The sequence below is a fragment of the Falco punctatus genome (assembly GCF_963210335.1).
Source record: "Falco punctatus genome assembly, chromosome: 2".
Taxonomy (NCBI): Eukaryota; Metazoa; Chordata; class Aves; order Falconiformes; family Falconidae; genus Falco; species Falco punctatus.
Window position 1 is genome coordinate 46300116 of NC_137581.1, and position 22567 is coordinate 46322682.

A 22567-nucleotide genomic window follows, 5' to 3' on the forward strand; every position below is an offset into this window, starting at 1 on the left:
CCCTTATACTTTTAACAAGTCTTGAATACCCTCTGCATTTTGGAAGAATAGCCTGATGCCTTTTATTCAGAGATTGTTTCTTACTGTCTTTTCAGTCATGGCACTTTAGACCTTGCTCATAATAAATTGTTTAGATGCCTAAGTTCATTCTCCAGAATAGGGACACACAGGGCACTTGGGGGGTTTTTTTGGTGTTTTCGTATACTAGTAGCTTATCTGAATCTTTCCATAATTGGTGCAAAAATTTTGTGCCACAGTCCAACTATTTCACCAGTGTATGGTATAAATACTGTAGAATGTGTCCTCTAGTCTTAACCTGAAATACATGGGATGTTGCCTTGTGTTGCATCTGAATCACAGAGGAAAATCTGTGTGATTGAATCTTCCTTGGAAAGATTTTTTGTGTCTCGGTTACCAGGGCCAGATGGGGATGCAGCTGTTTCTGTTGTCTGATGTAGGTACCTTGTCCTTGGGTCTCAGGCATTTATATGAATTCATGGAACATATATGGCCCAGATTTATTCCACCTAGTTGTAGGCATGTGCCAGATATACCTAATTTAACAGAACAATCGCTTTGACCATGATTCATTTGTCTTAACAAGGGTGCTAAGTGTAGTTTGATGTGCTGTTGGATCCTTGAGGTATTTAGAGGGGGCAGATGGGCATGGTACATAACAGCCTCACTTAACTGGACCAGCTGGAGCACCTGAAATGTCATTACAGTCAGGTTTTAGACAACTGAATCATGCCCTGGCTGTTTTGTACTGAAGGGTGGGCTGTGCTGTAGGTGTTTCAAAGTGAAGCTGTGTAAGCATATGAGATAAGACACAAGAGAGCACACTCATCTGTTTCTCCAGAGCTAAAGCTGTTGGAGTCTCAGAACCAGGAGATTCCTCCTCTCCAGGCTACTAAATGTGAGACTGCTGCAATTCCCTGTTCCCAGGTCCAGCCAGCTCTAAAACTGGAGTCTTGCTAGCAGATCTCACACCCACACTTGTACATGCATAGCCATGTGGGTCCCTGGTACCTGCCCGGACCTCCAGTGTTGGGCACCAGGCCCCAGCTTTCTGGTAGCTGACCCCTAGATCCGTTGTCCCCACAGCATCCAGCCCCCAAACCTCTGGTCCTATTCACTGGCTAATCTGACTTCATGTTTGTTGGCATCTCACATGCATATTCATATGGACCTCTGTTAGCTGGCCGAGACCCAAAATCCCTCCAGCATCAAGCCTGTAGCCCTGCAGTTGCTTAATAGTGGGTTTCCAGACTTTGTGTCCTGTTCACTGGCTAGCATGGTTTGAAGTTTGCTCTCACACAGGCATGTACATTTGCACACTCACATGTGGCAGAGAAGGCCCTTTGTGCAGAAAAATAGTTAGAAGTAGTAGTACTTTGAAGACTAATCAGGTGCAGGGGTAGCTCATGTCAGTGGCCTGACCAGCAGCATGTTTACACATGGCTGGCCCCTCTCATCCCCTGTGTCTTATATCCCATGGGTGTTCCTTACCTATTCATTGTGATCCCTCACTTTCTTTGCCCTTGTCTCCTCCTGACTAAGCAACCTGCCCCTAATTCCTTTTCTGCACTGGTCCCAGTTTTGCTACACCTGTACCCAGATTTGGTATTTCTGTTACTGTTACTTAGGTCGTCTCTACGTTACATGGTGTCACAGATGGGGTTACCAAGACACTTCTGAGCAGGGTGCTGCTCCCCAAAAGGTCCCTGGTGCTCCCTTTTCAGCTGCCTGTGAGATTCAGCTGTTTCTCATGTTAACACCCCTCACCCCCTGTAAGACCTGGCCATCCCTCACTCGCTGTTAGTCACTTCTGGCAGCTTTACTGTTCCTTGTTTTGTTGAGTAACATCTCCTGTGTGATCTGTAGTTCCTCATGTTGCGTCCGGTTACCTTTACTGCTGGCCAAGGAGGACAAGCAATCTCCTGGCATATCTTCATGCAAACAGTCTTTAAAATTCCCATTATAGCCAACAGAAAGGCAGGACTGGGTTTGGTTGTCCGTGTGTATGGCACTACTAATGCCTTTGAAATGCCCTGAGCAGATGTCTAAATAGCATGAGATGCCTACGTGTAGGTAGCTGAATTGAGCTGTAGACCGCCATTGACTGTTTTCAGAGCTTAGGTTGCAAAACTTAATTGTGGACACTGTCAATGTGCAGAGGAAATGTCTGCAGGATAGCAATGAATGCCTGAAACAATCCTATGAGAGAAAGTAGATTTCTTTTTCTTCTCAGGGATATATATGTTTGTGTCCTACATTAAGTAAATACTGTTTTTGTTGGTAATGAAACCACATTGATCTCTTCAATGATACAGGTATTTTTATGCAGGTGACTTGCATATGTAACTGTTAATTTGAAGGAATTACTTTAAGAGTTTTGGAAGGAAAACTTGTAATTATTTTCTAATTAATTCTGGGTGTAGCTTCAGGCTGTAGATTTTAAAATACTAACATATTGGCATGTGGTTCCCAAGGTTTTTCGTGCATGGTGCGGCTGTAAGTATTTATTATTTTGTCATCTTTTCAGTTTAGAATTGCTTTTTACATGTGAAGAAATTCAGTATGCACTTGTGTGCTGGTAACTTTTCAATCATGTCATTGAAAAGTTACTAGCACACAAGAAAATGAATAGTGCAAGATAACTTGCATTTGTATATTTGTAGCACGTGAATGGACTTTTAAGTGGCATTAACTGCTAGCGGCTTCCTTTAAAGTCATTTGAAAGCCATGTAAAGATTTGTGTCAGAAATGAAAGTAAGCTGTTAGGGCCTGTCATTTGTTTTATTCTTCAGGCGTGGATCATATAATTCCAATTTCATTGGGCTCAAGGTACTACCACAGTATAGCCTTAGTAAAAGAGTAGGATTGGGTGTTAAGGCTTAAAAATTTGCATCTGACTGGTAGCATTTTTTTCTTTTTTCTTTTTTTTTAATTTTAGTTTGGCACATAATCTGTTTGTGATTTTTGGCTTTAGGCCATTTTTTCTTCATAACATGTCTTAAGTCTGTTATAGGTGCATGGAAAGATTTTGTGGCCCGTAGTGTGTAGGTGTTAGTAACTTTGTCATTTGTTGTGGTGTTGCCTGCAAATACAGAGGACTGGGATCAGCATCTGAACACCTTAAGGTCCTTTCTTCCTGGAAGTCCACCATGTCCCTCAAGTAGCTCTGTAAGACACTAGCAAACCTTCTCAATGTTCTTTGTTCCTCATTCCCAACCCATAGGGAAGGCAGGGGAGAGAGCAGTTTGTAGGCCAGCATAAAATAGGGCAGGTTGGAATGATGGAGGGAATCACTGCTTCAGCCTGTTCCTCCACAGTGTCACCAATTTTCTTTTTTGTCATTTGTGTTTCATATGTTGCAATTATACCACCTCATGGTTGTTTTTTAACATCTTCTGAAACATGGAGTGTGAAAAAACTAACTGTAATCACAAGTGGATCTTTGTTTATAAATAAAAAAATAAATTTCACTTTTAAGTAGGCACATATGTTCTTGTTGTGTTTGACTTAGTCCAAAAAGATTTTGATATTTTTGGCTTATGTGGATGCTGATAAATCTGAGATACTTACTTGGAAAAAACAATTTTCTTTTTATGGAGAACCTTGAAGAAGCATCTCAGACTTTGTTGTCCAAGCCCATTTCTGCTTACTGTGGACATAACGGCTTCTGGTGGTAGAAACGCTTAAAAGTTACAGTACAGTGCTTTTTATCCTGAAAAGGAAGACCTGGGCAGAAGGATGTTGCAGCAATGTAGTAACTGTATTGATGGTGCTTCTGGAACTTGTGTGCTTTGACTCTTGTCTCTTGTGCTTTTCTCATACTTCCCCTGTTGTAATATTCTCGTGGTTGATAATGTTATACTCCTTCTGTAGCTTATACCTATGTTAATTGTTTGCGAGGAGCAAGGATTGCCTCTTTGTTAAATGCTTGTACAGTTCTTGCTGCATTGTAGGTAGCTCTGGGAGGTACTCACAAGGTGAAGTTTACTTAGGGAATCTCTCTTGAGATGTCTGAAATCACGCCAGGGGAGCTTAAATTTAGGAACGTGCTCTGAGTTAGTGCCAGGAGAAATCAATCTTTCTCTAGGGAGTCTGAAGAGACTAGTCTGCTTAGACTAAAAAAAAGTCATTGCAGAAGCGCTGGCCCCCATGACAGTAATGGTAATGATAGTATTACCTATATCAGTCATTTTACCCATTTTCCTAAAGTAACTGTTAGGTTAGCACTACTTAATTTGACTCTAGGTTGGTGTTGAACTTTAATTGTACATGAGGATATGTATTCTGAAAACTTTATTATATTTGTCAGTCAATTTTACAGTATCTTTGATTTTTGAAGGGATTTGTATCTTTTCTCTGCTTTGGGTAATAGTGTTAACACTTTCTCATAGTAAGTGCATAACTGTGACACCTGCTATATTTATCCAAAAGCCACAGGGGTCCTGGAGGGTAAGTGCTGCTTTTGGCCTTGAATGGATTCCAACTTTAAGCTTTTCCAGTCTGATTCAATATATGCAGCAGGTATACTTGTGCAAAGAAAAAGGAGTGTGGTGTCTTGGAGGAGGGTGTAAGTCAGAAACTGTAGACAGAGAAGCTCTCTTGCAAAACCCTCCTGCCAGAGGTTTAACCTGTGAATAAAGATGGCAAGTGGATATAGTTGTAGGGGGAGCTGTAGTGTGTTTATGGGTGTTGGATGTGGGAGAAATTCAGGACTAACCAGTAAGGTTAGAAAAAATGCAGTTTAGAGTTTGAATTATTTTCTTTTTTATGTGATGATAAATGATAGTCATGTATATATTTATATATAAAGTGATGTAACATATGGGCAGACACATATATTTGAATTCCACCTGGTATGTAATCATGATCCTATACTGCTAGGTGAAGGATGGGAAAACGCCCTTCTATGAGTCTGTTATTCATAGAATGGATCCCTTACCCTTTGTGCTTACCTCACTTGCAGATGATAATGTACAAAAGAAAAAAGAATTATGTATGCTATCAGAAATTTTAAAAAATAATTACATATGCTACCAGAAATTTTAAATTTAGGAAATATAATTAGCTATATTTTTCCTCCAGATACCTGTTCTCCTGAGCAAGAATTTACATCTTTGATTCAAATTGTAGCTAACGTCTGGTACATATCCACTTAAGAGAACTGTCATACGTTCTGTGTGGCATGTAGAAATTAAGTTCTTTTATTAACTAGAGCAAACCCTTGCTACCTTGTCTGAAGTAGTACACTACTATATAATAGTCTGGTGATTTTTTAACTGTAGTGCAATGAATAGACTAAAGGAATAGGACGTCTTCAGCAGAAGAGCATGACAGCCCCTTTTGTAGTAGCTGAGCTCTGATCTGCAAGGAGAGTTGAACTAATACCTGTTCTTTAAATCAAACAGAGAAGGGATAAGTAGCCTTGCTCCTCGTACTAGAGGAATCACCTAAGTGTGGACTTACAGAGTGAATGGGCGAAAGCCATCTTCCTCTGTTTTATGAATGACAGTGAGCCCTTCTTGCAATCTATATTACAAAATCTGTTCTACTCTCTAAAGTAACCCTTTCAACATGTTTGTTTTTTTAAAAATAAATTTAACACTGTAGTTGAATGCTTGCCCTAATTGTTACATACTTATGAAGAGTTTTAGCTGATGTGGTTTCATTTTTGTTTTCTGGAATGGCACTTCTACTACTGTCTCCTGTCTTCTTATTCAACTCCTGAGACCAAAGCTGCAGAAAGGGAGCCTGTTCATCAGAGGTCTGTGGGACTGCTGTGATTGCAATGACTCAGCTCCTGTACTGAATGCATAGGAAGATAAATACGATGACACAGATGATCTTAGACCTACCAGTGTAAAGACACAAAGACTCAAGACATCACAAAGCAGCTGTTACTCTCTAAGGGATGAAAACAGCATTTCCAAAAGAATGGATGCACTGCTGTCATTGGGGTTTTAAAACTGCTTTTGGCCAATTGAACTGGAGATATCTAATGTACAATTGCGAGAGATTGGTAAGGTGGGCTTTAAACTGAAGGGCTCGGGGAGGGGTCCAAAGTGGCAATGCTCAGGCCATCACATCCAACTGGGGAATAATCCAGGCCAACCAGAGCAGCAATACATGTTCCTTAACTGCCTTCCAAGATAAGAACCAGGAGGCCAGCCACCTCAAGAGTGTGCAGGGCTATGGTGGATCCACTTGCACCCTGCCTGAGAAACCTGCATGCTCAGTTACCCACGCGTCTGAAATGCCTGTACACCAGCGTGCTCAGTTTGGGCAATAAACAGCAAGAATTAGAGATCTGTGTGCGGTTGCAGGGCCATGATCTCATTGCAGTTAGAGACATGGTGGCACGGCTCGCATGACTGGAATGCTGTCACGGATGGCTATGCACTTTTTAGGAAAGACAGGCCAGCAAGGAGAGGTGATGGAGTTGCTCTGTGTGAGGGGGCAACTGGAATGTATTGAATTCTCCCTAAGGGTGAATGCAGAATGAGTCAAGAGCTTATGGGTGATGATTTAAAGGGAAGGCCAACATGGGTGACACTGTTGTGTGTGTTTGCTACAGGCCACCTGATCAGGAAGAGGGAGTTGATGAGGCCTGCTACAGACAGCTGCAGGTAGCCTCACCATCACAGGTCCTGGTTCTCATGGGGGACTTCAACCACTCTGATACCTGCTGGAAAGACAGCACAGCTGGGCACACACCATCCGGGAGGTTCCTGCAGAGCATTGATGATAACTTTTTGACACAGGTAATGGAGGAGCCAACAAGGCAAAGTGTGCTGCTGGACCTTGTACTCACAAACAAAGAAGGACCAGCTGAGGGCAGCCATGGCGGCAGTGACCATGAGATGGTAGAGTTCAGGATCCTGTGTGGAGGAAGCAGGGCAATAAGTAAGATTGCAACCCTGGACTTCAGGAGAGCAGACTTTTGCCTCTTCTAGGACCTACTTAGAGGAAACCCATGGGTTAGGGCTCTAGAAGGTAGGGGGTGTCCAAGGCAACTGGCTAATATTCAAGCATCGTTTCCTCTAAGCTCAAGACTGGTGCATCCCTATGAGTAAGCAGTCAAGCAGAAGGGGCAGGAGGCCTGCATGGTTGAGCAAGTAGCTTCTGGCAAACCTCAAACAGAAGAAGGAAGCTTATGGGATGTGGAAAAGGGGACAGGCCACTTGGGAGAAATATAGGAATGTTGTCAGAGTACGCAGGGATGCAATGAGGAAGGCTAGAGTCCATTTGGAATTAAATCTGGTGAGGGATGTCGGGGACAAAAAAAAGGGCTTCTTCAAGTGCATCAGCAGCAAAAGGATGACTGGGGAGAATGTGGGCTTGCTGCTGAATGAGGTGGGTGCCTGGTGAGGAAGGATAAAGAAAGCAGAGTCACTGAATGCCTTCTTTGCTTCAGTCTTTACTGCCAAATCTGGCCCTCAGGTTTCCTAGACCCTGGAGGCAAGAGAGAAAGTCTGGAGAAAGGCTCACTCTTGGCTGAAGAGGATAGTGTTAGAAATTATTTAAGCAAACGTGATACCCACAAATCCATGGGTCCCAACCGGATGCATCCCTGAGTGCTGAGTTTGCTGGCAGATGTTATTGCTGAGCCACTCTCATCATCTTTGAAAGGTCCTGGAGGACAGGAGAGGTGCCTGAGGACTGGAGGAAAGCCTGTGTCACTCCAGTCTCCAAAAGGGCAAAGAGGAAGACCCAGGGAAGTACAGGCCAGTCAGCCTCACCTGCATCCCTGGAAAGGTCATGGAACAGCTTCATCCTGGAGGTCATCTGTAAGCATGTGGAGGAAAAGAAGGTTATCAGGAGCAGTCAGAATGGATTCACCAAGGGGAAATCATGCCTGACCAACCTAATAGCCTTCTACTATGGAATGGCTGGCTGGGTAGGTGAGGGGAGAGCAGTGGATGTTATCTGTCTTGACCTCAGGAACATTTTTGACACTGTCTCCCATAACATTCTCAAGCTTAGGAAGTGTGAGATGAGTGACAGGGAGGTAGATTGAGATCTGACTGCAGGGCAGAGCTCAGAGGGTTGTCATCAGTGGTGCAGAGTCTAGCTGGAGGCCTGTAGCTACCAGTGTACCCCAGTGGCCAGTATTGGGTGAAGTCTCACTCAACTTACTCATTAGTGACCTGACTGAAGGGACAGAGTGCACCCTCAGCAAGTTTACTGATGATACAAAACTGGAAGGAGTGACTTGCAGGAGTGAAATAATGGTCTCAATGACATATCAATATGATCCTAGTTGAAGACGCTTTACTTAAGTTTCTGCAAGTTTATAAACAATTTTCGTATTAGTATACAGATTACACCTTAATTCTATTGGTTACATACACTGTTCAGATTTTGCTATACAGATACTAATTGGTTAAAAGCATACAAGCAGTTAGTCCCATCTTCAAAATATTTGACATTCCTGCAGTTACCAGCTCCCAACTCAACTCCTGGTTTTTTGCCTGCTTAACTACCAGAGATCCTGTTTTCTTTGTTCTCGGTGTCTTTCTCACAGCCTTGCAGCCTTGCTGACCAGACAAAGCTTTTAATCATATCAAGCTGGTAAAGCAAGAGTGACTTTTGATAGGCCACATGTCCCTTTTCTTCCACTACATTGCCACAGTGACTGATACAGCAAAAGGTTGTGCTGCCATTCAGTGAGACCTGGGCAGGCTGGAGAGTTGGGCAAAGAGAAACTTAATGACATTTCACAAAGGCAAGTGCAAAGTCCTGCACCTGGGAGGAACAACCCCATGCTCCAGTGCAGGCCGGGGGCTGACCTGCTGGAAGGCAGCTCTGTGGAGAAGGACCTGGGAGTTCTGGTGGACAGCAAATAGCCCATGAGCCAGCAGCGTGCCCTGGTGGCCAAGAAGGCCAGTGGGATCCTGGGGGGCATCAGAAGGAATGTGTCCAGCAGGTCGAGGGAGGTGATTCTCCCCCTCCACTCTACCCTGGTGAGGCCACATCTGGAGTGCTGTGTCCAGTTCTGGGCTCCCCAGTTCAAGAGAGTCAGGGAACTACTGGAGAGGGTCCAATGGAGGGCTGTGAAGATGAGGGGACTGGAGCATCTCCCTTATGAGGAAAGGCTGAGAGAGCTGGTAGCCTAGAGAAGAGAAGACTGAGAGGGGGTCTTGTCAATGTATATAAATACCTTAAGGGAGAGTGACAAGAGGATGGGCCAGGCTCTTTTCAGTAGAGCCCAGCAACAGGACAAGGGGTGATAGGCACAAACCGCAGATGATCTCCAGAGATCCCTTCCAACCCTCACCATTCTGTGATTCTGCGATTAGGGAGAATTATTTCTACACAAGAAAGCCCTGTTCGGTTAACTGATTTTGAAAACGGGCCTCCTTTTCAGATTGAAGTTAAGAAAATATGGAAGACCTGCAGTTTTTTTGCTATGTGGAAAGCAACTGGCTGACAAGATAAAAATTTCTCGCGTCCTTAGTAGCCCTTGAAGGGGCTGCTTGTATGCAGAGCATATACAGGCAAACAAAAGACCCCCACCCTTCCTTGATGTGGTACCAAAACATAAGCAGGCCCTAAGAGTTCATCCTGTCAGTGCATGCAGCCTGTGTACACCATGCAGAGGCAGGCCAAACAGCCTAGCTCCAGTGCATCCACACACCGCAGTGCAGTGCCGCATGGATAATATACATCAGTGTGGCTATCACTTTGATCCAGCTTGAATGAATGTGATGATACTCCTCGTATTTCAAATTTCAGGTCACATCTCTAGCTACCGCATATGTCTCTTTCTGTGTTTTAAACATGCTGTAAGTGCTTTCAAGGTAAGGTTCATGCTACTTTAAGCCATTTTGAACTTCAGGCTTGAAATTGGGGACTAGTTGAAAAACAGACATCTCCAGAGCATGAGATCTGTCGTCTTCTGGTGACAGGGAAGGACAGAGGGAAGCCTAGTTGGTTAAGTAGGACTGGAGGTTGAATTTGAACATTGAAAACTAGCTGAGGTGAATATAGACCACAGAGTTTATTAAAGATGGAGGACATGCTGTATTTTGCAAAATGTTTTTCCCCTTGTGTGGCTAAAATTCAGATTGGCTTCCATACCATAGCTTTTGTAAGAATTTTTAGTCGCCAAACAAAATTAATTTCTGGCCTTTACTTATGCTGTGGTAAACTGGAATTAATTGTCTTGAAAGCAGGCCTTCCACCACTGTGAAATTAACCTATGACAAGAAGCAAGTAAAATGTCTCCAGTCTCATGGTAGGAGGCGAGGTAACTAAACAGTATTTAAACAAATTATCTTTTGTAATTACATCACATGTAGTAGATAGAAATAGTAGAAAGCTTATAGTTGTAGAAATGTATTAGGAAAAAGACCAAGTTGATTCAAAACCTATTGAAATCACTGGAAGGCTTTAACTGACTTTCTTGTGGTTTGTGCATCATCCTTACATTAGTTCCTAAACATATTTTGCCTACTAATTATATGGGGTTTGGGATGAGTGTCAAATCAATTTGAGAGGCATCTTCTGCTTTATATTTTTTATATTTGAGGTTAGAAATATGATAAGCTGAGATTCAGTATTTATTAGTTCCTGCATGACTGAAAATAGAGTAAGTTCGTGCTCTTGATTTGGCTGGCAGTGATCAGTACAAACTTTAAAACTCTGGAGCTCTATTCCCCGTAGTCAGAGACTTCGCTCGAGGAGGACTTTGCAAAGCTTGGCTATACACCACAGGGTTCTTCTGATGCACATTACAGAGCTACATGTGGTGTCCTTGCCATTGTATAAGTGTCAGGAAGTTCAGGTCTGTGTTAAGAGACCTGAATGCAGCATAGTTTTGTTCACTGGGAATGTGAAAAGATGTAACTCCATAACCTGCTTTGGCAGAAGTCCCTGGTATATACACGTTTGCTGTGGAAAGTTTTCCTTGTGTTGATATAACTTCTTTACTTCGTGGCAGTGCTTGTAGAGTGTTGACATAAAGAACAGCTTTCCTCAGTGGTGTAAGAGGCATTTACAGGTCCTACTATACTGTATTGGCAAAATACCCCTGTACCAACAGGTTTAGTTGGTCCTTATTAAGTAATTCAAAAAATTGAATGGTGCGTGGAGTAGACTTGTTTGGGAAACAAGTATCTTTGAGATGCAAGAGAGATGCCCAAGAAAACCATCGTTATAATAAGTACTAGTTCAAGTAAACTGACAGAGAACTGTCCAAAACCACATTTACCTTTACTAGCCTTTACTGCAGCTGAAAAAGATTGTCACTGCACCTACATGACTTGTACAAGGGTGGATGAAACCCCTCTGTGAATAAGGGGAAATGAAACTGCTTCTGTTTCCCCTTGGATGTTGAGGCAAACTCCACAGAAGGGTACCTCTGAGGAACAGAGCTGTGTGGCTGGGGCAGAGGAGGACCTGTAACAAGAGTCACATTCCCAGTGCACGTACCAGATGGATTAGTAGCTTGAAAGCCTGCTCCTGAATAATAGATAACCATGCCCAGAGAAGTGGTAGGCCAGATTTATGATCATAGGCCCATATTACAAGCAACCCCCCCATCCCAGCATGCATTATTAAGCTTATATATGATACTAGGTTTCTCTCTTCATTGATTCTCAGCTAGTGAGAGTGGTGCGTTAGAGGGCTCAGCATGCCCCAGGAGACATGCCTGGGAACAGTTGTAGAGCTACAGCTGCCCAGTTCCTTTCTGTAAAGTGATTTGCAGAGTCTCTCAAAATAGCAACGCTGATAACTACTTTTCATCTCAAAGTGGAATGACCCATCTTAGTGATTTGGTACTGGGACAGCATGCGCTGCTTCTGGGGCACAAGGAATTTGTCTGTCCTGGTTAAGGCAGTGTAATTAGCATTTTTGTTGAATATATTGATCAGATTATGGGCCTGGCTTTAGACTTGAAACTTCCTTTGTTTCTTTACAGCAGACCTGAAAATTAGTGATGATGACACATTTTATATAAAACTAGGAAATACTAACTGTGTATAATTTTGGTCAGTTCTCTGTAGCTGTATACAGGTTTTGCACAGGGACAACTGCAAAGTACAAACACTAAAACCAGCCTGATTTCAGGTGTGGTTACCAAGGCTGCACGTCCTTCCTCCTCTGTGAGCATATGTTGTTGATCCCATTACAGCTAAAGGCACCTTTCAGTGAGTTGATGACAATATGGCAGTTTTGAGTGAGAGGGAACAGGCTTAAGTCCTATTTTTTATAATGCTATTCTCCACAGAACTGTGGTGTTCATAATCTAGCGCAGTAGCTATCAAACTGCTGCTCACCAATGCTTTACTGTGTGAGAGCTGCATCCTGGGCAAGCATCTCTGATGAGGATGCTGCAAGTTTTGAATTATGGAGGCTGTGGAGTTGACTGCTGCAGCTGCATACTCTTTGCTGCTGCTTATCTGCAGACATTTGCTTGACTGCTTCAGACCTAGAGAGAATACGTCATACTGGTTTGCAGAGCAAATGTCCACTGGATTGAAGAGGTGTGAATTAGATGGCAGACAAAGGTTGCCAGGGCTCTGCAAGAGTAGGCAGCGAAGAAATGTCCTGAGACACAGGCATGCTATTTTTCAGACCCGGGAGACTATTCAGACCCAAAAGCCAGCATTTAAAGGAGAGGACAAAAAGACATTTTTCAGGTCAAAATTTAGTTTGTTTTACTATTTGTGCAGTATTATGGCAAATGGAGCATTTAAAATGGTGCTGAGTGATTGCAAGATATGCTTCCCACAGTGGTCTGTAAGATTCTGCTGTATCACATTTTCACTGAAATACAGACAAAGCCATTACCAAAGGTAATGAATTCAAGAAGGAAAATAAGGTTGGGTTAAGTTTCACAATGCTTATGCAGTGAATAAGAGCGTGAGAGTTCAGGTTTTGCTTATGATGACATTAGAGAACTTTAATGTCTCTTTCACAACCATAATGTTAGAGTCTATGTAATAGACCTGTGTTTTATAAAGGGAAATACAAACTATTTCACAAATTGTGCCAACTGAAATGTTTTCCCTTTGCATTAACAGGCAGTGAGTAAAACATGATTCCTGCTGATCAGGATGATCAAATGGCATTAAAGTGGTACATATGTCTTGACTTCTGACACAGCTCTGCTTAAATGTAACACTTCGCCATGCCATAGACTGCAACAGCAGTATCTGTGTGAAGAAACCTGTTTCATGTTAGTGAGGTGAAGCCACCACTCAATATGGTGTGGAGCTTTTTACAAGGTTATTTGGACTATTTGAGACCAGATTAGTTATACCCACCAGGTTGGTTGCGGCTAGCTGCTAGTGAAGGTGTGCTGGTTGTGAAAGAGACATTAGTTTCTTGCTACAGTCCTGCCTTTCTCTAGGTAGACACACCAGCCTCCTCAGAGGTTCTTCAGGGCTCTTGGACACTCTGCTCTCTTGTATGGTATAAACAAACCTAAAAGTCTCTTGTGGATCAACTACATTTGGAATACGATGATCTTGGATTGCTGCTGTTGTCTTCCTCTCTATTTACATGGAAATGTAACCCATTTTCTTTTTGGCAGGGATACATGTCTTGTTCTAACTTCATTTGTGCCTACAGGAATGGCTGCTCCTTCAGATCTACTAGCTGAGATGATTAGATAATGGCTTCCGTGCCCATTTCAGTCTGTGCTGGGTGAGCCTAACCAGAGACCTGATAATTTACAGCCAGAAGTAGCGGAGGCAGGAGGTCTATCCAGCTGGCACAGCAAGATTTGGAAGATGTTTCTGTGGCCTTATGTGCATTGTCTGCGCATCATGGTGATAGCTTTACTCTGAGTGCTGTGGTAAAGTGGTTACCATTTAGTTCCCTTTTTTGTTGCTAATTGTTAAAATGTAATGAAAGTGCTGTTGTTTTGCTCTGCACTGTATATGTAAGCAAACAATCAGTGTCAGACATTGAGTTAATCTCACCTGCCTTTACACACATTGTGGAGGCTGTTCTCTGACAGGCTTTTCTTTTGGAGGCAGCGTTGGCTTCAGCAGCCCCACCTTTCTGCTGCTGTTCTCTGCTGCTCCATCTCTGCCTTAAAAATGCCCAGGTACAACTGGGTTCCGTCTTCCTGGTAAAGGAAACTGAGGAACTCTTCCTTGTTTAAAAAAATAGATTAATAAAAAGATCTTTTTAAACAGATTGGATAATTGATCTGATTTAGCATGAAGTCTTGCAAGGATGGTTGTACTTGCTGGTGCAGTGCACCAGTGCAGCTGAGAACATAGCATGGGGAGGATCAGGGTAAAGTATTAGCCTGTGGGAAGGTATGAAGTGTTCCCCTTTCAAGTGGATCTGCTGCCAAGAAAGGTGTTTGATAATTTTAATTGGGTATCTGAGCTGTTTTAAGTAGGATGGATGCAAGCATTGCAATGCTCTAGCACTGCAAAAGAGTTGTCTTTTTCAGTTGCTTAGGAAAATGAAAAACTGAATACAGGCTCTGAAATCTGTTCTTAAGCTCTGTTTGTTGTTCTCTGTAATGAATGCTGTCAGAGTGAGTTTCGTTTAGAGCCAGTCACACTGGGCTGCCTTTGTAGGCAGCGAAGACAAGGAGGCACAGCTCATCTGCTTTTTGAGTGGAGGTGAAGTACATTGTGTCCTGTGTGACAAGGTCAACCATGCATGTATACATGAGAACATCTTCACTGTGTCTGTGACACAGGATCCAACATCCAAAAGTGCCATAAATAGATACTAGAAGAGAATATGGGGAAATAGCATACATGCCTCCCCTGACAGCCTCCCAGTTGTATTTCCAGTTCAGACACTGACTGAACCAGATGCGAACTCTGATTTAGATGTGATTGATGGATTCCTCTTCTGTGAATTTGTGTGATCTTCCCATGTAAATTTTTGCATTCACAGTACCCTTGGGTAAGAATTTCTTGTTTTGGAAGGCTCCTAATTCCGTATTTGAAGGTGCCTAAAATTAAATGGGGTAAACACTCTCTCCTTAATGAATGAAATGCTCATAGTTTGGCAGAAGAATCTGGGGCTATGTATTGTGTTCTAGGTTACCTGATGTGATAATATACAAGAATGAGTCTTCTGCTCAGAAAGGTATAGCTTATTTCAAACTAGGTGAAAAGTGGGAGCTTGCATGCTCATGGCTTCTGGTTAAGAATCCACCAAATGGAGTGGAAATGCATCAGACTGGCAGTTTGTATAAAACAGCAGTTGCTGAGTATGGGAACTGGGAACAGACATTTGGGCCCTAGGTCATGCCTAAGGCTTAATACTGCAGCATAGTATTTGGTCTTTTTCTTCAAAAAAGGGAACTGGGAACCATGTTTGGCTGCTACCTCTGCTCAGAAAATTTGCTTTTGGACTTCCGCATGCGGGGAGAGTTGTACACACAGAAGGAAAATGAATGCTGAGACAATTACATTTTTCACAAAGCCTATGTGCTTCTCTGTTTATATAGCTTGTTCAGTAAAAAGTTTGCCTTAAAGAGGCAAGTAAAAAAAAAACCAAACCAACCCACCCAAAACACAGCAGAAAACCCAGCCTTCCAAAGCACATAACTAAGGCACAGTATCTTTTGTTGGAGGTAGCTCATCCCTCTTATTTCCATTTCATTTGTAGTCTTTTGAATAAGTTGGTGTCATAAAATATTTTTTATGAGAAAGTTGGGTCAGAGAATAGCGATTAGAATCTCTCTGCCCTTCAGCACATTGCAGATGGAAGGTGGTGTTGTTTTTCCTGGATGTAATGTGTCCAAAGACAATTTTCAGGTCAGCCTTTCACTGAATTACGTTGAAATACAGTAGTTGCACATCTGTCTTGAAAAATATATATAAATCTTCCCTACTTCCACCAGCAGGTAAACATTGGCACAACTGGAATGTTAGACAAAGTGGGTCATTTCTGAATCTTACTGAGATGTACGTTTTTGTCACCAACTGCAGTATGCCAGACACCACTGCCGATTGCTTTGCTTTGCTGTGCTAGCCCAAAGTTCTAGGAACTACTGCAATTGGGATAGGCTTTCGGATTGTACCTTTAAAAGAGGCCTGTGCTGCATTTGCTGGGGCAGATCTTCAGATATATGAATTGTTGCAGCTCTATGTACCAAACAGTTGTATACCAATACATACCAACTGAACTGCTCTCTCTATACTAATATTACATCCTTTTATATAATTTTTCTAAAAAGGACTTTATGTGAATGAACTGGCAAACAAACTTTTTCAGGTACTTCCAGATCTCACATGCTCTTTAAAACTAACATTATTTTTCAGTGTTCCTAGGCTTAGAGGAAAGTGGGCAATCTTTATTAATTTTCTCTGTCCTCCTGTCACTGTGTGTTTGTGTGGTAGGTTGACCTTGGCTGGAGGCCATGTACCCACCCTGTCACTCGCCTCCTCACCTGGGCAGGGGAGAGAAAATGTAATGAAAGGTTTGTGGGTCGACACAAGGACAGGGAGATCACTCAGCAATTATGTCTTGGGTGAAACAGGCTCAACTTGGGGAAAATTAATTGAATTTATTGCCAGTCAAAATCAGAGTATAGTAATGAGAAATAAAACTAAATCTTAAAACACCTTCCCTCACCCGTCCCTTCTTCCCGGGCTCAACTTCATTCCTGATTTCTTCACCTTCTCCCTGCCAGCAGCACAGGGGGACAGGGACCAGGGGCTGCGGTCAGTCCCTCACACGCTGTCTCTGCCGCTCCCCCCCTCAGCAGGAGGCTCCTCACACTCTGCTCCGGCTCCAGCCTGGGGTCCCCCCCCGGCAGACAGCCCTCCATGAACTTCTCCCACACGAGCCCTTCCCACGGGCTGCAGTCCTTCCCACCCTGCCCCAGCGTGGGTCCCTGCCCCGGGGCGCAGCCCTTCAGGCACAGGCTGCTCCAGCGTGGGTCCCCCGCGGGGTCACAAGCCCGGCCAGCAAACCTGCTCCAGCCTGGGCTCCTCTCTCCAGGGAGCCACGGGTCCTGCCAGGAGCCTGCTCCAGCGCGGGCTGCCCACTGGTCACAGCCCCCTTTGGGCGCATCCACCTGCTGCGGTGTGGGGTCCTCTGTGGGCTGCAGGTGGGGATCTGCTCCACCACTGACCTCCGTGGGCTGCAGGTGGGGATCTGCTCCACCACTGACCTCCGTGGGCTGCAGGTGGGGATCTGCTCCACCACTGAGCTCTGTGGGCTGCAGGTGGGGACCTGCTCCACCACTGACCTCCATGGGCTGCAGGGCACAGCCTGGCTCACCGTGGGCTTCACCACGGGCTGCAGGGGAATCTCTGCTCCAGAACCTGGAGCACGTGCTGACCCTGGCGTCTGCAGGGCTGTGCTTCTCACATAGTCTCCTCTCTCTGGCTGCCATTGCACAGGTTTCCCTCCCTCCTTGTTAAATAAATTATCATGGGGGTGCTACCACCATCACTGATGGGCTTATCCTTGGCCAGCTCTGGGGCTGTCTTGGAGCCAGCTGGCATTGGCTCTATCGGATGTGGGGGAAGCTTCTAGCAGCTTCTCACAAAAACACCCCTATAGCACCCTGACGACCAGAATGTTGCCACGCAAACCCAGTGCAGTCCAAACTTTGACCGTTGATTTCATTAGACATTTGAAGCTGGGCTTGGTTACTTTTTATTACTTTAAAGTAGCACAAGATGAGTATTTAATTTCTTTTTTTCTTTACATTCCAATCCTGTACATTGGCTGTTAAAACTACTGTGAAAACTTAGAATTTTGTAGAGAAACTCAATTCTTGCAAAAGATGATCAAATGAAGCCATTTCTTTGCTGTGTAGTTTCTCACCAGCTAGCCAGTCTTAAGAAGAGACATGTATGTGAGAAGGCATGGATTTAGTGTAGGAAACCAAAAGCAATGAAAGACATTGGCATATATTTTTTCAGTTGTTGTAGTCTAATTATGGATGTTCAAGGGTAAGGATATACACTAAATTCTGATGGAGACCCCTGTTTACTGGCTCTTGAAAGGAGTCCCCTTGTGCAGTGTATGCTTGAGGAGTTTCTCTCTGTTACCATTGCAGCTGGGAAAGAAGAGGTGCTTTGCCTCTCTTGACCAAGAAATGAAGGGACAGAAACAGCAAACAAGCCCCAAGAGCATTTTGTGAGCTGTGTGTGGTAGTGCAGGGAAATAGTTTTGGGCAATTACAGTTTCAATGTGACTGAAAATGTGCATTAAGCATGTGAAATGTGACTGTGCTGATGGCAAAGATGCTACCGCCAGTGGGGATTGATGAAGGAGCTACAGCTGTGGTTAGGAAAATATATGTGCTGGAACAAGCTATTGAGATGACCACGCTGATGGCTGTGAGAGACTGGAACTAGGACAGTGCTGCTTGAAAAGTCAAGAAGGTCACTGTACAGTAATATTTACCAAGATGGGAATAGGTGTGTGCCTCGGGCTAGTTTCCAGTTTACAAGTACAACTCGATACTCATACTTAAAGTTACCAAAGCTGAAAATATTGCTGTCTTGGGTTTAAAACTTGTAATCTTGTAACTGGTAACAGAACTATGTTTTCATAAAAGTAAGTTTTTAGGACTTGTAGTCGCAAAGGATAGCTTTGAAGCGCTAGGTTTAAATAAACCCTGGAAGATGTTACAGGCATTTTCTTTGGAGTACAGAAGCTGAACACCTCACCCTGTAAACTAGAGCTAAGGATTGTACGTACTTCTAAGGTCATGTGTTTGGGAGCTCCTTGAAAGACGGTATCTACTCAGGCTTTGCTTTGGAAACTTAGCTACCTGAACTGTTCCTGAACAGGGGCACCACAATGTTGGTTGCAGTTAAGTATCTAGCACCTCTCTAATACCTGAGACTGCTTCAGGTTCTTACAGGAGCTCTGGGTTTCCCGTGAACTGGAGTAAATCTCTTCAGGCTGGCGAGTAGTAGGAGCCCAAGTGTCCTGCTTCTTGAGCAAGCGTCCCAACAACGGCACTATTCAGTAAGTACTGGGAGCTACTTTCATCTCTTCTTCCTCTGGCTGTGTTTTCAAGCACATTAAGACACTATTTCCAGGTGTACATCTGACTGTAGGAGTAGATTTCAGACTGAATCACTGTTTTATAGGGACCAGAAGCGAAGGTTAAAATACCTGTTGTTGGGAGGAAGGCGTTAGATATATTAGATATGCTTCACTGAGGTGATGGCTCTTAGCTGGTTTAGATGTTCTTATCTATGGTAAGGAGAGGGTTTTGAATTCCCTTCTAGCACTCTTGAGTTTCTCCAGTGATTAACAGAATGCTTCTGTTTCCCATGTAGGACTGTGCACTTTACTCCTGAGAGAGATACTTCACTTTTAAGCATGGGTGCTGTGCAGCTGTGCATATGCATCAGGGAAGTGGTTTGGGTTTCCTGCTCGAAAGAAAGTATGCAGCAGGAAAGTGCTGTGTGTTCAAAACTTGCTAGATTGACAGTATTGTAAATACTCCTACCCTGTTGGCTCAGAAGAGGGGTTTTGTTCAGGCTGTGTAATTATACCCATATTCAGATGTCTGCATATATGCAATTTAATTTATTTTACCTTGAGCTTAAAAAGCATCTTTTACTCTTGCCCAAAGGTCTATATGTAACTTAAGCTAATTGAGTGCATAAGCAAGCTAGATAATGCCTTCTATAATTTAGTAAGTTTATTCAGTCGTACAGCTCAATTATTTCTTTATTTTTTTCTGTCTTTATAGCAAAGAAATATTTTTTGTTTTGCTTACAGTGAATGTAAGTCCCTATTCTGGCAAACTGAATTTGTTGAGTTTCAGAATACAGTTACAAGAATGGAAGGTGTTTAAAATGTGCATGTACTTCTTTTGGTGCCTTGGACACCCTGATATCCTTAGCTAATATAATTTCCTAGGTATATCTCGTTCATCGAGGACCTGTACTTGACCTGTCCCTGTTTACGTCAGTGTGACCCCACAAAATTAAAACAACTTAATGGAAACCTATGCAGGTTTTTACCTCGTGTCCCAGCTTATGAATGTTCCCATTAGTTTGAATAGTAAATTTCATCTTCACTTTCAAAAACATGATTATATACATTTAGAAATTGTGTACCTTATGTAGATTAAATGAGAAATTGCTTTTAGTAAAGGAATTGCTTTGGATATGGTACATGCAGTGGTTTTACAGGGTATGCCATTCCTTTTGAGCCATGCAGTTCTGTAGATGTTTACTTGTTCAGGCTTTCATGTAAATTTTCCATCAGTTCTTATCAAATGCTAATTATTCACAGTGTGGTGAATATTTGTCTTTATGTAGTTGCTCATATTTTTCTATGTGAGTTACTATTCTCATCTATTTTAGCATTTTGATGTCTCTAGGAAAGTTCTGAAAAGTGAGCTCTTAATTTTTAAACCTTCAGTTGTGCTAGTAAATATTTTTAATTTATGAACAGGCGCACTTGTTGCTGATTTTGTTTTTTAAAGCAAAAGTTTGATTGCTTACGTAATCATTTTGACAAGTCCTTTTTTAAAATACAGAGTAGGCATTGTGTAATGCAGTTTCTTGGCAGTCTAGTTATTAAGACTTGATCAAATACAAGGAAATCATACTCAAAAGGTTGGGCATTTGCAATCTAACTGTAGGCTTTGATGACTGGGACAATTTGTGCTTATTTTATTACAGAATTTTATTACAGAATATTAGTTCCAACAGTTTTGTGCTTCAAGAAGTCAAATGGTTAATGTGTTTAACTCTTTGCTGTCAGTAAATGAAATGGAGGTTTTGGCTTCTTTTCTCTTAATGGGTCCTTAGGTGCCCCTGTGTTCCTTTCCATGGTTGATACCTTTTCTTCCTTCAGTGCATCTTCCATGTAAGGTACTCAGAGCAGGATTATTCAGGCTTCTATTCAACTGCAAAGGTTAGAAACTTCCTTTGTTTTTAAATAGTACCTGAGTTTCTTATTTCTTATGGGCAACCGGAGTTGGGGTGTTAAGAAGCTACAAATACTGTAAAATTCAAAACTTAATAGCTGGGCTTTTAAGCTTAGAATAAAGATCTTAACAACATTGTCTCATCTATGCATACCATAGTGGTGTTTTATCATGCTAACCAAAGTAGTCTCAGAATCAGTGTGGAACAAAATAACTATCCTAACATGTCTATCCATTGCACAATTTTGAGATTTTACAGATTTTACATTAATTTATGTATTTGCCTAGATGTCTGTAGCACTTGCTTCCTGCATACCTTTTCATGGGTTTGGCATTAGCACAAGATTTCAGTAAGTCTAATTTTGCTGTGTTTGATTGATAGTGTGGAAGTACTCAATATGTATGTAGACATTTCCGTTTGAAACTTAATGAAAACAGTTTTCTATATTTGATCCTAAGCAATGGAGTTAATCATATGCCTAAAAATTGTCAGTCCTTTGCTGATGCTTAAACACTATGAAGTTTTATTTTAGGCACAGTGGCAAAAGTTCTGCAGTTGAGGATATTTTACAGTGTATATCTAGAGATTTAATACATAGATTAGTGTGGACAGAGTTTCTTGACTTCTTCATCCATCTTTCCTTGTGAATACATTGTTTGAAAAAGGAGTCTGAAATCTGGTTTGCCATAAATACTAATTATATTCTTCATGTGGGTTCTTGCTTTCATAGTCGTGATAACTGTTGCTTTGTGCACAGTGGGCCAGCTCACAGCGGTTATTGTGGAGGGTAATGAATGAGGTTTATTTGTGCTGTACGTTTGACCACATCTGGGAGTGAGAACACGCTGGCAGCTAATTGGCCTGGCAAATGATCAGGCTGCTGCAAAAACAGGATCTTGTGTTAGGCAGAAAAATACAATCGCAAGGACCTGTCATCCCTTGCTCCTTACTAATGGTTTCTGGTGGACATGAAAAACATTAGTTGTGAATATGATATTGGGATCTACTCTTATCACATGCGTTTCTTTCAATGAATGCCTCAAATCGGTTTGCAGTTATTGTTCCTTGTGAGTTAGTCTCATCCCCAGCAATTTGTGTTAATTACTAATGTATAGAGTTGTGTCCATCTGCATTTGCTCTTCTTTTGTCCTGGAGGACTTGCATGCTTGACTCCTGAACTGCTCACGTTAGTGAATGTTATGGACAAATAGCCGTGCCGAGGAGCCTGTGTCGTGTTGCTTGGTATTGAGCAGTTCCCTAGAAGCCGTGCTGATGCTGCTCCTAATTAAGATCTCAGACCTGTAAGGTTTTTTAAGCTTGGAGGAACTAGAATCATCAAAAAATGAGGGAATGGCAATAATTATTTGGTGAAGGGACAGCAAAGATCACAATTTGAATTTTTATCTTATTAATGCATAGCTTTGCTCCCTCCCGCAGAGGCTGAGCCTTGCAGATACTTCCCCTCCCTGGCAGACTGCTTTGTGCCAGTGCTGGAACCAGGTGGTTGCCTTTGCTTCAAACTTAGCAGCACTAGTGGGAAGAGTAGAAAAGGCTGCTTATTCCTTACAAACCCAGGAGTGCTTTTGAATGGGTTAAAGCAAAAGGAATAGAGAGGAAATAGCATTTTTTTGCACTGGCGACAAACTGATTGCTCCAAAATGTTGCAAGGATGTGATTGACAACCTGCCAACAAGATACCATTCCCT

The 22567-nt window shown here is 42.6% G+C and overlaps 1 protein-coding gene across 5 annotated transcripts in view; it reads left to right on the plus strand.

The window, feature by feature from the left end:
- Positions 1–22567, plus strand: part of SLAIN1 (SLAIN motif family member 1) — an 88621-nt gene that overhangs the window by 24837 nt on the left and 41217 nt on the right. Inside the window, exons 1-2 of one of the 5 annotated variants that reach the window (XM_080375843.1) lie at positions 5187–6039; positions 6590–6776. The exons of 2 other annotated variants lie outside the window; for them this stretch is intronic. The gene's annotated coding sequence lies outside the window, so the exon portion shown is untranslated. Of the gene's footprint in view, positions 1–5186; positions 6777–22567 lie in introns of those variants that run through there. 2 more of the 5 variants (XM_080375842.1, XM_080375844.1) reach the window with 2 other exon arrangements.